Source organism: Muntiacus reevesi, chromosome X (assembly GCF_963930625.1).
Source record: "Muntiacus reevesi chromosome X, mMunRee1.1, whole genome shotgun sequence".
Classification (NCBI taxonomy): Eukaryota; Metazoa; Chordata; class Mammalia; order Artiodactyla; family Cervidae; genus Muntiacus; species Muntiacus reevesi.
This window is the reverse complement of record NC_089271.1, coordinates 46,962,969-46,978,409: the sequence shown is the minus strand read 5'-3', so window position 1 is coordinate 46,978,409 and position 15,441 is coordinate 46,962,969. Positions and strand designations below refer to the sequence as shown.

The 15,441-nt window shown below is 40.8% G+C and overlaps 1 pseudogene; it reads right to left on the bottom strand.

The window, feature by feature from the left end:
* Positions 1–13,464: 13,464 nt before the first annotated feature.
* LOC136154449 (importin subunit alpha-4 pseudogene) lies at positions 13,465–15,020 on the bottom strand (annotated as a pseudogene).
* Positions 15,021–15,441: the final 421 nt, after the last annotated feature.

The window sequence follows — 15,441 nt, the reverse complement described above, 5'->3', positions numbered from 1 at the left end:
TGCCTGACAGAAAGTAGGTATTCGATAAGCTATTTTAATTTCAACCTGTAGAAATGTGTTAACTTTTGGGTGGGGAGAGAGGCAGATGTTGGCAGAGGGGAAAGGGAGAATGTCAAGTTAGAATATGGAAAGTGGCAGGGAGTTTGAACATTCCAAAGGAAAGCATGACAAGTAAGAGAATAATTTAGAAAGGTAAGTGGGGGCTAACAAATAGGGTTAGGCTTATACATCTAGCTAAGGAATTTTGGATTTTACTGGGGAGCTGGTGAGGGCTTTAAGCAGGTGTGACCCACTCCTACAATCCCACCTCAACCCCAAATTATGATAAGCTTTTCTGGTAAATAAGGAGGCTAGATTGCCCAGAGAGAGTCTAGAAGCAGAAAAACTAGGCTATTGCAACAATCTATGACAAAGATAGTAAGCTAGGGCAGAGGTGACAGAAATGGATCTAAGAGATTTCTTTTTTCTCCCTTCTTTTAAGAGAAATATTAATAGCGCCCCTTCCAGTCTTCCTCATGTATACATATTGAGGGAGCAAGACCAGTTGATCTCTAGGATACCTTCCAGATGGGATGCTTTGGCCTCTTGGGGTTTGAGGTGCTGTATCACCTCCATCATGCTTCCTGGCTATCTCATCATGAGTTGCCACTACTCCCCACTCTCTCCATGACACCCCACTCTGGGGCAGTGATCTTACTGTTTTATCAGGGCTAGTCAGAGCTCAGGAAAGACAGAAGGCAGGCCTCAGTTCTTCTATCATCAATGAATCCTCTGACAGCCCAGGCTGACTGGAAAGGGTAAGAGTCTTCAGGGAGATTTTGAAAGCGTCCAAAAATAGCCTCAAGGCCTCAGTCAGAGAGCACAGGGCCAGGACACTGACTGAACATTGGAACTCACAGTCTTTGCCAAGTTCCCACCCCAGCCTCCATTCCATTACTGAGTAAGCCAGTTTTCCCTCCTGCTTTAGTTTTCTCCTTGGAGGGCCCAATCCATGCCTGAAAAGTTAAAATTTAGCCCTGAGTCTCCATCCCTAACTCCTCTAGAGAGAAAGCCCAGGATATAGCAACTTATCTTCTTTAAAAGTCCCTGTGGGCTCTGGGATGGGAAAGAAAATAAGAGAAAGATGGAGATGATGAGACCAAGACACACATACACAGAAATCAAAAAGCAAAGGAAGAAAGATTGGGATATGAGGAAAATAGAGAAAAACAGAATGACAAGGAAGGAGACAGAAAGGATAAAAGAAAAGGATAAAGAGTCTGAGAGACTAGGGCAAAGAAGGAGAAAGACTCAGAGATATGAATATATAGGGAGGATAAGAAAAAAGTAAAGAGAAAGAAGGAAAAGGAGATATATATATAGTCAGAAACAGAGGAAAAAAGAGTGGGAGCCAGGGAAAAGAGTGAACCTCAGTACCTGGATGTGTCCTAAACTCCTTCATCAAGCCAACAGTTTGTGGCTAGCAGCCTGAACTGAGTCCTGGAGGCAGTTCTTACAAAATCCAGTTCTTCAGGGTGGGAACTGACAGGGCCTCTCAGAGGCCATGACAGACAGAAGGACCAAGTCAAGTTTGGCAGTCAGCCCAAACAGGCCTTATATTTGCACACTTCTGTCATCAGGAACTCATACCTACCATGTAGTGCAGATGGGCCAATAAATAGTCACCCTCAAAGCCAGTGCACAAAAAAAAATGGCCTCTAAAATGAGAACACTTTTCTATTTGATATTTAAAAACACTCCAGATATTAATGAACTTCTGTACAGTGATTTCAATACCTTATTGTTTTTATTTTGAATTACATATTGGCAAGGGGACCAGAATCTGTTCAACATTGGAGGCCTTTAAAGGTTTTCCCCTGATGTGCCACCATGGATCTAGGGGCTAGTGTACAGTGACGAAATGATACACTTTCCTTCTGGACCTGTTTGGATGCCCCTCTGACTGCCCATTTTCAATAATTTTGTCAGAGTCCTTAGACAAGAAGTAGAAACTTTCAAGTCAAAGCCTGTTCTTTGGGGGTTTCAAGGACCAATAGGGAGAGAACAAAGAGATATGGCCAAGAAGGTGAAGAAGGGGTGTCTAATCTACTAGTAAAGCATTGGACCACATAGGCTTAAGGCCCAACTCTGCCCTAAAAACAGTGTGAGCTTCAGTATATCAATTTATCCTTCTGAAATTCAGCGTCCTTTTTAATAAAATAGAGCTAATATCCATCTTACCAGAGTACTCATGATGTTGACAAGAGAATAAACCATTAGAAACTACAAGTGTTTCTAATACCCAGGTGGTTCAGTGGTCAAGACTGTTGTTGCTCAGTTGCTAAGTTGTGCCCGACTCTTTGTGACTCCATAGACTTCAGTACACCAGGCTGCTCTGTCCTCCACTGTCTCCCGGAGTTTGTTCAAATTCATGTCCACTGAGTTGGTGATGTTATCTAACCTTATCTCATCTTCTGTTGCCCCCCTTCTCCTTTTGCCTTCAATCTTTCCCAGCATCACAGTCTTTTTCATTGAGTCGGCTCTTCACATCTGGTGGCCAAAGTATTGGAGTTTCAGCTTCAGCAACAGTGGTTAAGAACCTGCCTGCCAAAGCCTGGATTTGATCCCTGGTCTTAGAAGATTCCCCATGCTGTGAGGCAGCTAAGCCCATTTACCACAACCACTGAAGCCTGCGTGCCCTAGAGCACATACTCTACAACAAGTGAAGCCACCACAAGGAGAAGCCTTGAGAGCAACCCCTGCTCACCACAACTAGAAAAAGCCTGTGTGCAGCAACAAAGACCCAGAACAGTCAATAAATTAAAAAATTAAAAAGAAAATAAAGACTCTACAAGTGTGAGAAGAGTTCCAATTACTACAAATAGCTTTGGGGAATGCCAGACCATTAAAGCAAACACACTTCCTGGTACAGATGAGGTGACACAGGTTTTATGAATTTTACTAGGGCAGGAACAGGAGGAGAAAGAAGAAATCCTGAAAGAAGCCTGGGGAAAAATGGGAAACTGGAGCAGGGGGTTAAAAATGGAAACCTACATTTGTTGTCTTAATAAGAACTGAGATGCGATTAATGATGTGTTTGTGGCCATGTTTGGGCTTTGTTTGGTGATGGGTTGGGGAGGAATTATAAATATGCCTAATATGTAGGGAGCTTTTTGTAAGAAACCATTGAATCATCTGGACTGATATTGTTTGTTTGACATTATGTGGTCCCATGTCTTTTTCTTCCAAAAGATAATGACTATTTTGAGGGTGGGGACGATATCATTTACATTTTTGTGATAATTATTGGTAGCATTACCTAGCTATGCTATACACTTTACACACATGAACTCTCACATGAACTCCATTGAGGTGGACACTATGAAAAAAATCTCGGGTCATACAATGAGATGTCACTATAAACCCACCAAAATGTCTAAAATAAAAAAGTGACAGCACTAAATGCTGATCATGATGAAGAAACTGAATCACTCATACATTGCTGGTATGAATTCAAAATGGCATAATTCTGAAAGACAGTTAGGCAGTTTCTTATACAATTAAAAATGCAACTACCATGTGACCCAGTAATTACACTTGGGCATTTATCTCAGATAAGTGAAAATTTCTGTTCACACAAAAACCTGTGCATGAAAGTTCATAATGGCTTTGTTCATAGTAGCCTCAAATTGGAAACCAACCAAATGTCCTTCAGTGGGTGAATGGCTGAACAAACTATGGTGCATCCATAACATGGAATACAACTCAGCAATAAAAAGGGAATGGACTATTAAGACACACAAAAACAATGTATGGACCTCAAAAACAGAAGAATTATGCTGAGTGAAAAGTCAGTCTACAAAGCTACAATTATAAAATTATATTCACTTAACATCACTGAAATGACAAAATTATATATATGGAAAACAAAAAGAGGCTACAAGAGATTAAGAATGGAGTGGAAGTAGGAGAGTGGTGTGTGTGGCTATAATATAACAGGACAACGTGAGGGGTCCTTGTAGTAATGGAAACATTCTGTACTTTAACTGTGTCAATGTCAACATCCTGGTTGTGATATTGAACTATAGTTGTAGGTAACTAGGAAAATACTGCAGAGGATACACCTGTCTTATTTCCTATAACTGCATGTGAATCTACCACTATCTCAAAATCAAGAGGTAATTTTTTTTTAAAGAGTAGAGTGCTGATACATATTATGGTATGGATGAGCCATGTAAAAATTATACTAAGTGAAAGAAGTCAGGAACAAAAGATCACATAATGCATGGTTCTATTTACATGGAATATTCAGAAAAGAGAAATTAATGGAGACAAAAATTGGACTAGTTGTTGCCTGGAGCTGGAGGAGGGGTGGAATGGAAAGTGACTGATAAAGTCACTTTTTATGGTGATGAAAATATTTGAAATTAAGATAATGATGATGATTGCAAAACACTGTGATATACTAAAGCCCACTGAATTTTACATTTTAAAAGGCAAAGTTGATAGTATTTGAATATATCTCAACAAAACTATTGTTTAAAAAATTATAGATCACGTACAAAATGACAGAGCAGACAATTCCAAGCTCTCATTTCTCCACAGAACCATCAAAAATAAGCAGAAACTGTAAGAAACAACTTTGTCAGAGCTCTGAAAATCAGTCAAATATTTCTGGCAATCAGTTCAGTTCAGTTCAGTCGCTCAGTCGTGTCCAACTCGTTGCGACCCCATGAACCGCAGCACGCCAGGCCTCCCTGTCCATGACAAACCCCCGGAGTCTACTCAAACTCATGCCCATCGAGGCAGTGATGCCATCCAGCCATCTCATCCTCTGTCGTCCCCATCTCCTCCTGCCCCCAATCCCTCCCAGCATCAGGGTCTTTTCCAATGAGTCAACTCTTCTCACGAGGTGGCCAAAGTATTGGAGTTTCAGCTTCAGCATCAGTCCTTCCAATGAACACCCAGGACTAATCTCCTTCAGGATGGACTGGTTGGATCTCCTTGCAGTCCAAGGGACTCTCAAGAGTCTTTTCCAACACCACAGTTCAAAACCATCGATTTTTCAGTGCTCAGCTTTCTTCATAGTCCAAATCTCTCATCCATACATGACCACTGGAAAAACCATAGCCTTGACCAGATGGACCTTTGTTGGCAAGTAATGTCTCTCCTTTTTAATATGCTATCTAGGTTGGTCATAACTTTCCTTCCAAGGAGTAAGCATCTTTTAATTTCATGACTGCAGTCACCATCTCCAATGATTTTGGAGCCCCAAAAAATAAAGTCTGACACTGTTTTTACACTGTCTCCCAATCTATTTCCCATGAGGTGATGGGACCAGATGCCATGATCTTAGTTTTCTGAATGTTAAGCTTTAAGCCAACTTTTTCACTCTCCTCTTTCACTTTCATTAAGAGGCTCTTTAGTTCTTCTTCACTTTCTGCCATAAAGGTGGTGTCATCTGCATATCTGAGGTTATTGATATTTCTCCCGGCCATCTTGATTCCAACTTGTGCTTCTTCCAGCCCAGCATTTCTCATGATGTACTCTGCATATAGGTTAAATAAGCAGGGTGACAATATACAGCCTTGACATACTCCTTTTCCTATTTGGAACCAGTCTGTTGTCCCATGTCCAGTTCTAACTGTTGCTTCCTGACCTGCATACAGGTTTCTCAAGAGGCAAGTCAGGTGGTCTGGTATTCCCATCTCTTTCAGAATTTTCCACAGTTTATTGTGATCCACACAGTTGAAGGCTTTGGCATAGTCAATAAAGCAAAAATAGATATTTTCTTGGAACTCTCTTGCTTTTTCAATGATCCAGCAGATATTGGCAATTTGATCTCAGGTTCCTCTGCCTTTTCTAAAACCAGCTTGAACATCTGGAAGTTCTCAGTTTATGTCTTGCTGGAGCCTGGCTTGGAGAGTTTTGAGAATTTCTTTACTAGCGTGTGAGATGAGTGCAATTGTACGGTAGTTTGAACATTCTTTGGGATTGCCTTTCTTAGGGATTGGAATGAAAACAGACTTTTGCCAGTCTTGCGGCCACTGCTGTGTTTTCCAAATTTGCTGGCATATTGAGTGCAGCACTTTCACAGCATTATCTTTTAGGATTTGAAATAGCTCAACTGGAATTCCATCACATCCACTAGCTTTGTTCATAGTGATGTTTTCTAAGGCCCAGTTGACTTCACATTCCAGGATGTCTGGCTCTAGGTGAGTGATCACACCATTGTGATTATCTGGGTCATGCAGATCTTTTTTGTACAATTCTTCTGTGTATTCTTGCCACCTCTTCTTAATATCTTCTGTTTCTGTTACGTCCATACCATTTCTATCCTTTATTGAGCTCATTTTTGAATGAAATGTTTCCTTGGTATCTCTAATTTTCCTGAAGAGATCTCTAGTCTTTCCCATTCTGTTGTCTTCCTCTATTTCTTTGCATTGATCACTGAGGACGGCTGTCTTATCTCTCCCAGCTATTCTTTGGAACTCTGCATTCAAATGGGAATATCTTTCCTTTTCTCCCTTGCTTTTCACTTCTCTTCATTTCACAGCTATTTGTAAGGCCTCCTCAGACAATCATTTTGCCTTTTTCCATTTCTTTTCCATGGGGATGGTCTTGATCCCTGTCTCCTGTACGATGTCATGAACCTCCATCCGTAGTTCATCAGGCTCTCTATCAGATCTAGTCCCTTAAATCTATTTCTCACTTCCACTGTATATTCATAAGGGATTTGATTTAGGTCATATCTGAATGGTCTAGTGGTTTTCCCTACTTTCTTCAATTTAAGTCTGAATTTGGCAATAAAGTGTTCATGATCTGAGCCACAGTCAGCTCCCAGTCTTGTTTTTGCTGACTGTATAGAGCTTCTCCAACTTTGGCTGCAAAGAACATAATCAGTCTGATTTCGGTGTTGACCATCTGGTGAAGTCCATGTGTAGAGCCTTCTCTTGTGTTGTTGGAAGAGGGTATTTGCTGTGACCAGTGCATTCTCTTGGCAAAACTCTATTAGCTTTTACCCTGCTTCATTCCGTACTCCAAGGCCAAATTTGCCTGTTACTCCAGGTGTTTCTTGACTTCCTACTTTTGCATTCCAGTCCCCTATAATGAAAAAGATATCTTTTTTGGGTGTTAGTTCTAAAAGGTCTTGTAGGTCTTCATAGAACCGTTCAGCTTCAGCTTCTTCAGCATTAGTGGTTGGGGCATAGGCTTGGATTACCATGATATTGAATGGTTTGCCTTGGAGATGAACAGAGATCATTCTGTCATTTTTGAGATTGCATCCAAGTACTGCATTTCAGACTCTTTTGTTGACTATGATGGCTACTCCATTTCTTCTAAGGGATTCCTGCCCACAGTAGTAGATATAATGGTCATCTGAGTTAATTCACCCATTCCAGTCCATTTTAGTTCGTTGATTCCTAGAATGTCGACTTTCATTCTTGCCATCTCCTGCTTGACCACTTCCAATTTGCCTTGATTCATGGACCTAACATTCCAGGTTCCTATGCAATATTGCTCTTTACAGAGTTTTGAGACCTTGCTTCTATCACCAGTCCCATCCACAACTGGGTATTGTTTTTGCTTTGACTCCATCCCTTCATTCTTTCTGGAGTTATTTCTCCACTGATCTCCATTAGCATATTGGGCACCTACCGACCTGAGGAGTTCCTCTTTCAGTGTCCTATCGTTTTGCCTTCTCATACTGTTCATGGGGTTCTCAAGGCAAGAATACTGAAGTGGCTTGCCATTCCCTTCTCCAGTGGACCACATTCTGTCAGACCTCTCCACCATGACCCAACCGTTTTGGGTGGCCCCACATGGCATGGCTTAGTTTCATTGAGTTAGACAAGACTGTGGTCCTGTGATCAGATTGGCTAGTTTTCTGTGATTATGGTTTTAGTGTGTCTGCCCTCTGCTGCCCTCTCACAACACCTACCGTCTTTTTCAAGTGGACACTAAATCAAGAAAAAGGCAACTGCAAATAGGAGAGTTTTGTGGTGCATTTTCATGCCCTTGCCCCACCTCCTTCCTGGGTATTGTGGCAGCTCTTTCCTTTCTTTGACCTCTGTGTTTTTTGGGTTTTTTTCCTTTATAGTCAAGGGCTCTTGCTTTCAACTTAAACAGAAATTCAAGTCTGTAATAGGTTGCAGCTCAAGTAAAATACCATGCACAACATTTGATTACTTCAAAACAGTAAGAACACACAGGGTGAAGTGAATGGTCAAATAGGGCTTACTGTTTTCAAAAATTAGGCATAACAGCAAAAACATTACCATCCATAGCTAAAGCTATTCTTCCAGCCCTAGCTTGTGAGGCAGATAATAAAAGCATCAATTACTGGTGGGTGGATGAAGTAGGGTTTCTTAAAACTTACCAGTTTAATCAATAAACAAGTTTATTTTTTAAGTCACTTTTTTGTGTCAGTTCCACCAATGAAAATCATTTGACTTGTACTTTAAAATCTATTATTCCACTTAAAGAGTACGAAAATATGCTTATGAAGGACAATGATGGACTTCAGATCAGACTGCACCTCTTTAAATTCTTCCAACATGTGTGTCATACAAAAGTGTCTTGATAGTATACTTGTTTCAATGCTATTCTCTCTGAACATCCCACCCTCGCCTTCTCCCACAGAATCTAAAAGGCTGTTCTGTACATCTGTGTCTCTTTTTCTGTTTTGCATATAGGGTTATCGTTACCATCTTTTTAAATTCCATATATATGTGTTAGTATACTGTATTGGTCTTTATCTTTCTGACTTACTTCACTCTGTATAATGGGCTCCAGTTTCATCCATCTCATTAGAACGGATTCAAATGAATTCTTTTTAATGACTGAGTAATATTCCATAGTGTATATGTACCACAGCTTCCTTATCCATTCGTCTGCTGATGGGCATCTAGGCATCTAGAAACAAGTATACTATCAAGGGTGAAACAGATCACCAGCCCAGGTTTGATGCATGAGACAAGTGCTCAGGGCTGGTGTACTGGGAAGACCCAGAGGGATGGGATGGAGAAGGAGGCTGGAGGGGGCATCGGGATGGGGAACACATGTAAACCCATGGCTGATTTATGTCAATGTATAGCAAAAATCACTACAATATTGTAAAGTAATTAGCCTCCAACGAATAAAAATACATGGAAAGAAAAGTGTCTTGATCCACAGCACACCATTTCCCAAAGGAATATCAAGTGGGCAGCTGACATGCCACCACCTCACTTCAGTTCAGTTCAGTCACTCAGTCGTGTCTGACTCTTTGTGAACCCATGGACTGCAGCACACCAGACTTCCCCGTCCCTCACCAAATTCCCAAGCTTACTCAAGCTCACGTCCATTGAGTCAGTGATGCTATCCAACCATCTCATCCTTTGTCATCCCCTTCTCCTCCCACCTTCAATCATTCCCAACATCAGGATCTTTTCAAATGAGTCAGTTCTTTGCATCAGGTGGCCAAAATATTGTAGTTTCATCTTCAGCATCAGTCCTTCCAAAGAATATTCAGGACTGATTTCCTTTAGGATGGACTGGTTGGATCTCCTTGCTGTCCAAGGGATTCTCAACAATCTTCTCCAACACCACAGTTCAAAAGCATCAATTCTTCCATGCTTAGCTTTCTTTATAGTCCAACTCTCACATCCATACATGACTTTTGGAAAAACCAAATCTTTGACTATACGAACCTTTGTTGGCAAAGTAATGTCTCTGCTTTTATTTATTTTTTCATTTATTTTTATTCCTTGGAGGCTAATTACTTTAAAAAGCAGAGACATTACTTTGCCAACAAAGGTCCATCTGGTCAAGGCTACGGTTTTTCCAGTGGTCATGTATGGATGTGAGAGTTGGACTGTGAGGAAAGCTAAGCACCGAAAAATTGATGCTTTTGAACTGGGGTGTTGGAGAAGACTCTTGAGAGTCCCTTGGATTGCAAGGAGAGTCAACCAGTCCATCCTGAAGGAGATCAGTCCTGGGTGTTCATGGGAAGGACTGATGCTGAAGCTGAAACTCCAATACTTTGGCCACCTCGTGAGAAGAGTTGACTCATTGGAAAAGACCCTGATGCTGGGAGGGATTGAGGGCAGGAGGAGAAGGGGATGACAGAGAATGAGATGGCTGGATGACATCACTGACTCGATGAGCATGAGTTTGAGTGAACTCCGGGAGTTGATGATGGATATGGAGGCCTGGCGTGGTGTGATTCATGGGGTAACAAAAAGTCAGACACGACTGAGCGACTGAACTGAACTGACTGAATTACTTTACAATATTGTAGTGGCTTTTGCCATACATTGACATAAATCAGCCATGGATTTACATATGTTCCCCATCCTGATTTCCCCTCCCACCTCCCACCCCATTCCATCCCTCTGGGTCTTCCTAGTGCACCAGCCCTGAGCACTTGTTTCATGCATCAAACCTGGGCTGGCGATCTGTTTCACACTTGATAATACACATGTTTCAATGCTATTCTCTCAGATCATCCCACCCTTGCCTTCTCCTACAGAGTCCAAAAGTCTGTTCTATACATCTGTGCCTCTTTTTCTGTCCTGCATATAAGGTTGTCGTTACCATCTTTTTAAATTCCATATATATGCGTGAGTATACTGTATTGGTGTTTATCTTTCTGGCTTACTTCACTCTGTTTAATGGGCTCCAGTTTCATCCATCTCATTAGAACTGATTCAAATGTATTATTTTTAATGTCTGAGTAATATTCCATTATGTATATGTACCATAGCTTTCTTATCCACTCGTCTGGTAATGGGCATCTAGGTTGCTTCCATGTCCTGGCTATTATAAACACTGCTGCGATAAACATTGGAGTACACATATTTCTTTCAGTTCTGGTTTCCTCCGTGTGTATGCCCAGGAGTGGGATTGCTGGGTCATATGGCAGTTCTATTTCTAGTTTTTTAAGGAATCTCCACACTGTCCTCCATAGTGGCTGTACTAGTTTGCATTCCCACCAACAGTGTAAGAGGGTTCCCTTTTCTCCACACCCTTCCCAGTATTTACTGCTTGTAGACTTCTGGATAGCAGCCATTCTGACTGGTGTGTGGTGGTACCTCATTGTGGTTTTGATTTGCATTTCTCTGATAATGAGTGATGTTGAGCATCTTTTCGTGTGTTTGTTAGCCATCTGTATGTCTTCTTTGGAGAAATATCTGTTTAGATCTTTGGCCCATTTTTTTTTTTTTTTGATTGGGTCATTTATTTTTCTGGAGTTGAGCTGCAGGAGTTGCTTGTATATTTTTGAGATTAATCCTTTGTCTGTTGCTTCATTTGCTATTATTTTCTCCCATTCTGAAGGCTGTCTTTTCACCTTACTTATAGCTTCCTTTGTTGTGCAAAAGCTTTTAAGTTTCATTAGGTCCCGTTTGTTTATTTTTGCTTTTATTTCCAATATTCTGGGAGGTGGGTCATAGAGGATCCTGCTGTGATTTATGTCGGAGAGTGTTTTGCCTATGTTCTCCTCTATGAGTTTTATAGTTTCTGGTCTTACATTTAGATCTTTAATCCATTTTGAGTTTATTTTTGTGTATGGTGTTAGAAGGTGTTGTAGTTTCATTCTTTTACAAGTGGTTGACCAGTTTTCTCAGCACCACTTGTTAAAGAGGCTGTCTTTTTTCCATTGTACATCCTTGCCTCCTTTGTCGAAGATAAGGTGTCCATAGGTACGTGGATTCATCTCTGGGCTTTCTATTCTGTTTCATTGATCTATATTTCTGTCTTTGTGCCAGTACCATACTGTCTTGATGGCTGTGGCTTTGTAGTAGAGCCTGAAGTCAGGCAGATTATTCCTCCAGTTGCATTATTCCTTCTCGAGATCTCTTTGGCTATTCGAGGTTTTAAATATGCTGTAAAGGTTGGTCATAGCTTTTTTCCCAAGGCACGAACATCTTTTAATTTCATAGCTACAGTCACCATCTGTAGTGATTTTTGGAGCCCCCCAAAATAAATTCTGTGACTGTTTCCATTGTTTCCCCTTCTATTTGTCATGAAGTGATGGGATCAGATGCCATGAGTTTAGTTTTCTGAATGTTGAGTTTTAAGCCAACTTTTTCCACTCTCGTCTTTCACTTTCATTAAGAGGTTCTTTAGTTTTTCTTAACTTTCTGCCATAAGGGTGGTGTCACCTGCACACCTGAGGTTATTGATATTTCTCCTAACAATCTTGATTCTAGCTTGTGTTTCATCCAGTCCAGCATTTCTCATGATGTATCCTGCATATAAGTTAAATAAGCAGGGTGACAATAGACAGCCATGATGTACTCCTTTTCTGATTTGGAACCAGTCTGTTGTTCCATGTCCAGTTCTAACTGTTGCTTCCTGACCTGCATACAGGTTTCTCAAGAGGCAGGTCATGTTGTCTGGTATTCCCATCTCTTGAAGAGTTTTCCAGAGTTTGTTGTTATCCATACGGTCAAAGTCTTTGGCATAGTCAATAATCCAAATTAGATGTTTTTCTGGAACTCTCTCGCTTTTTCGATGATCCAACAGATGTTGGCAATTTGACCTCTGGTTCCTCTTCCTTTTCTAAATCCAGTTTGAACATCTGAAAGTTCATGGTTCACATACTGTTGAAGCTTGGCTTGGAGTATTTTGAGCATTACTTTGTTAGCCTGTGAGATGAGTGCAATTGTGCAGTAGTTTCAGCATTCTTTGGCATTGCCTTTCTTAGGGATTTGAAAGAAAACTGACCTTTTCCAGTCCTGTGGCCGCTGCTGTTTTCCAAATTTGCTGACATATTGAGTGCAGCACTTTTACACTATCATCTTTTAGGATTTGAAATAGGTCAACTGTAATTCTATCACCTCCACTAGCTTTGTTCATAGTGATATTTCCTAAGGCCCACTTGACTTCGCATTCCAGGATGTCTGGTTCTAGGTGAGTGATCACACCATCGTGGTTATCTGGGTCATAAAGATCTTTTGTGTATAGTTCTTCTGTGTATTTTTGCCACCTCTTCTTAATATCTTCAGCTTCTGTTAGGCCCATACCTTTTCTCTCCTTTATTGTGCCCATTTTTACATGAAATATTCCCTTGATATCTCTAATTTTCTTGAAGTTATCTGTAGTCTTTCCCATTCTATTGTTTCCCTCTATGTCTTTGCATTGATCACCGAGGAAGACTTTTAAAAAATCTCTCCTTGCTATTCTTGTAATAGCAAAGCCACCACCTCAGAATATTCTAAACTGGATACTGCATTTGTTAGCATGTGGCACCAGGGAACAAGGAAAATAGAGTAGTTAAGGTTTTAAAGGAGAATTCTAAAACAGTTTAGGCAATCATATGCCTTTATAGTCCATTTGCTTAGTGACTTTTGGCATTTGCAGAATGATTAAGGCATGGCTTGCTTTAGAAGCATCATAACAAGGGGGCATATGTGTTTTGGAGTCTTTTGTAGTTGTTGTTCTTGTAATTGGGTAGCCATCTGGTGGTGCTTCATATTGAATGTGGGAAAGATGCTGCACTCAATTGACCTCAAAAATAAATTCTTTTGTTTGAAGGTTGGCTGTTGGATCAAAGTTGTAAGTAACTCCTTGTATTCCTTCAGGAATGAGGCCTGGATTTTCATCAATATCGTTGCCAGAGAAATACTGATCTATGATTTCAAATGCTAAATATATGGCTTCAACTTCATATCACTGTAAAACTTCTCTAAACCACTGCATTCTTTATTATTTCAGCTATCGTGCTTGCTTCATCACTAGCCATTATATACCATCTAAAACCACCTGAACAACTTGAGCATCTTTTACTGAAAGTAAATTAGAGAATGGTGGTATTGTGCTGTACAAGATACTCAACTTGATATTTTTTGCCACTTATCATTAAGTTGCTAATTGTCCCAAAAGCTTCATTTTGTATTCCAAAGTCCCCCTTAGCAAGATGATAAATAATCATAGGATTAATCCAGCATCTATTACATCCTGTACTTGCTGCTGGTTGCCTGCTGTAACGTTGGAAAGGAAGGAATCACACTGCTTTCTTATTTATCTTCTCCTTTGGATGTGATAAGAGATTTGGGAAGCGTGACTGGACATTGCAGTTGAGAACAACCTGGGTCTGCTCATTGGTACCTGTCACTATGTTACCAACTGCTCTGAGTGCTGCTGTTTGAACTTTCATTTCCTGATGGCTCAGAAGGGGCACAAGAAATTGCACAGCCTCTGAATCAATAACCATCTGTATCTGCTCTTTACCTCCATCTATCAGATGTGACAGCACCCAAACAGTATCCACAATAGTGTTTATGTCCATATGGTATATTAAGACACGCAATGCTGGCAAAATCTCCAGACTGTCTCCATAGGTGATGGGGTCAGTCCTTATTTATGCGGAGACTGAAAATAATCCATGAGATGTTCCAAAAGAAGGCAATAAGAATGGAGGGACTGATGAAGGATAGAAGAGTTTTGACAACTCTCAGTGAACATGACATAATCTCTACATTGAGGATCATCACCTACAATGTTTCCCAAAGCCCATACTGCTTGCTCACAAACATTCTGATGTGGCTGAAAGGAGAAGCCTTAGAAAAAGAGGTACAGCATTAAACTGTATGATAGTTTGAGTCTGTCCAGAAGTTTCTGATGCTATATTAGTTAACACTTACACAGCTTCAAACTGTAATGAAGGATTATGATCCCTTTCTAGACACTTCACTAGAATTGGTAAATCCAAGATTTTATTAAGTCATCACCTGGTGGATTTCTGTCACCGGATAAAAGTTTTCTCACAACCTGTATAGCACTCAACTGGGCCACTGGATATTTATCACTTGTGGCATTCTGCATTATAGCTTCTAGTATTACAGTGTGTGCTTTAAAATCAGCATCAACATCTGAATCTCCTAAATTTTCTTCTTGGGGAACATTTCTTTTTTTTTCAGTAATTGTTCATCTTTTTTGTTTTTTTGCAGTTGAACGGTCACTTCATTTCTGTATCTTCACATTGTGTCCACATCGTGGCCCTTATTCTTAAAGCACTTGATGGGGTGATTCTCCAACCTGGGGTTCTCGGTCATGGCTGTGTGCTGGCTCCAGCTACAGCTGTAGCACAGCAGTAGTGGAGGCAATGAGTCTTGGTAAGGGAAGGGGAGGTGGAGGGCGAGAAGGGAAGAGAAGGAAAGCCAGAGAGGAGCGCATATTACTCTATGCCGCCAAGCACTGGTAACAGTCTTAGAGTGGTAAAAGCTCAGGCTCCCACTGTGGGATCCTGGTCCCTGGTTCTACAGAGAGCAGAGAAGACCTTATTTGCAAAGTATTGCATGTGTCTCTTCTAAGTTTTCTGAGGTCTACTTGAAGGACTAATGCAAGGAACTTGTCTCTATTTTGCCTAACTTAGAGTTTAGATCGGAGAAGGAAATGGCAACCCAGTCCAGTGTTCTTGCCTGGAAAATCCCAGGGACGGGGAAGCCTGATGGGCTGCTGTCTATGGGGTGGCAC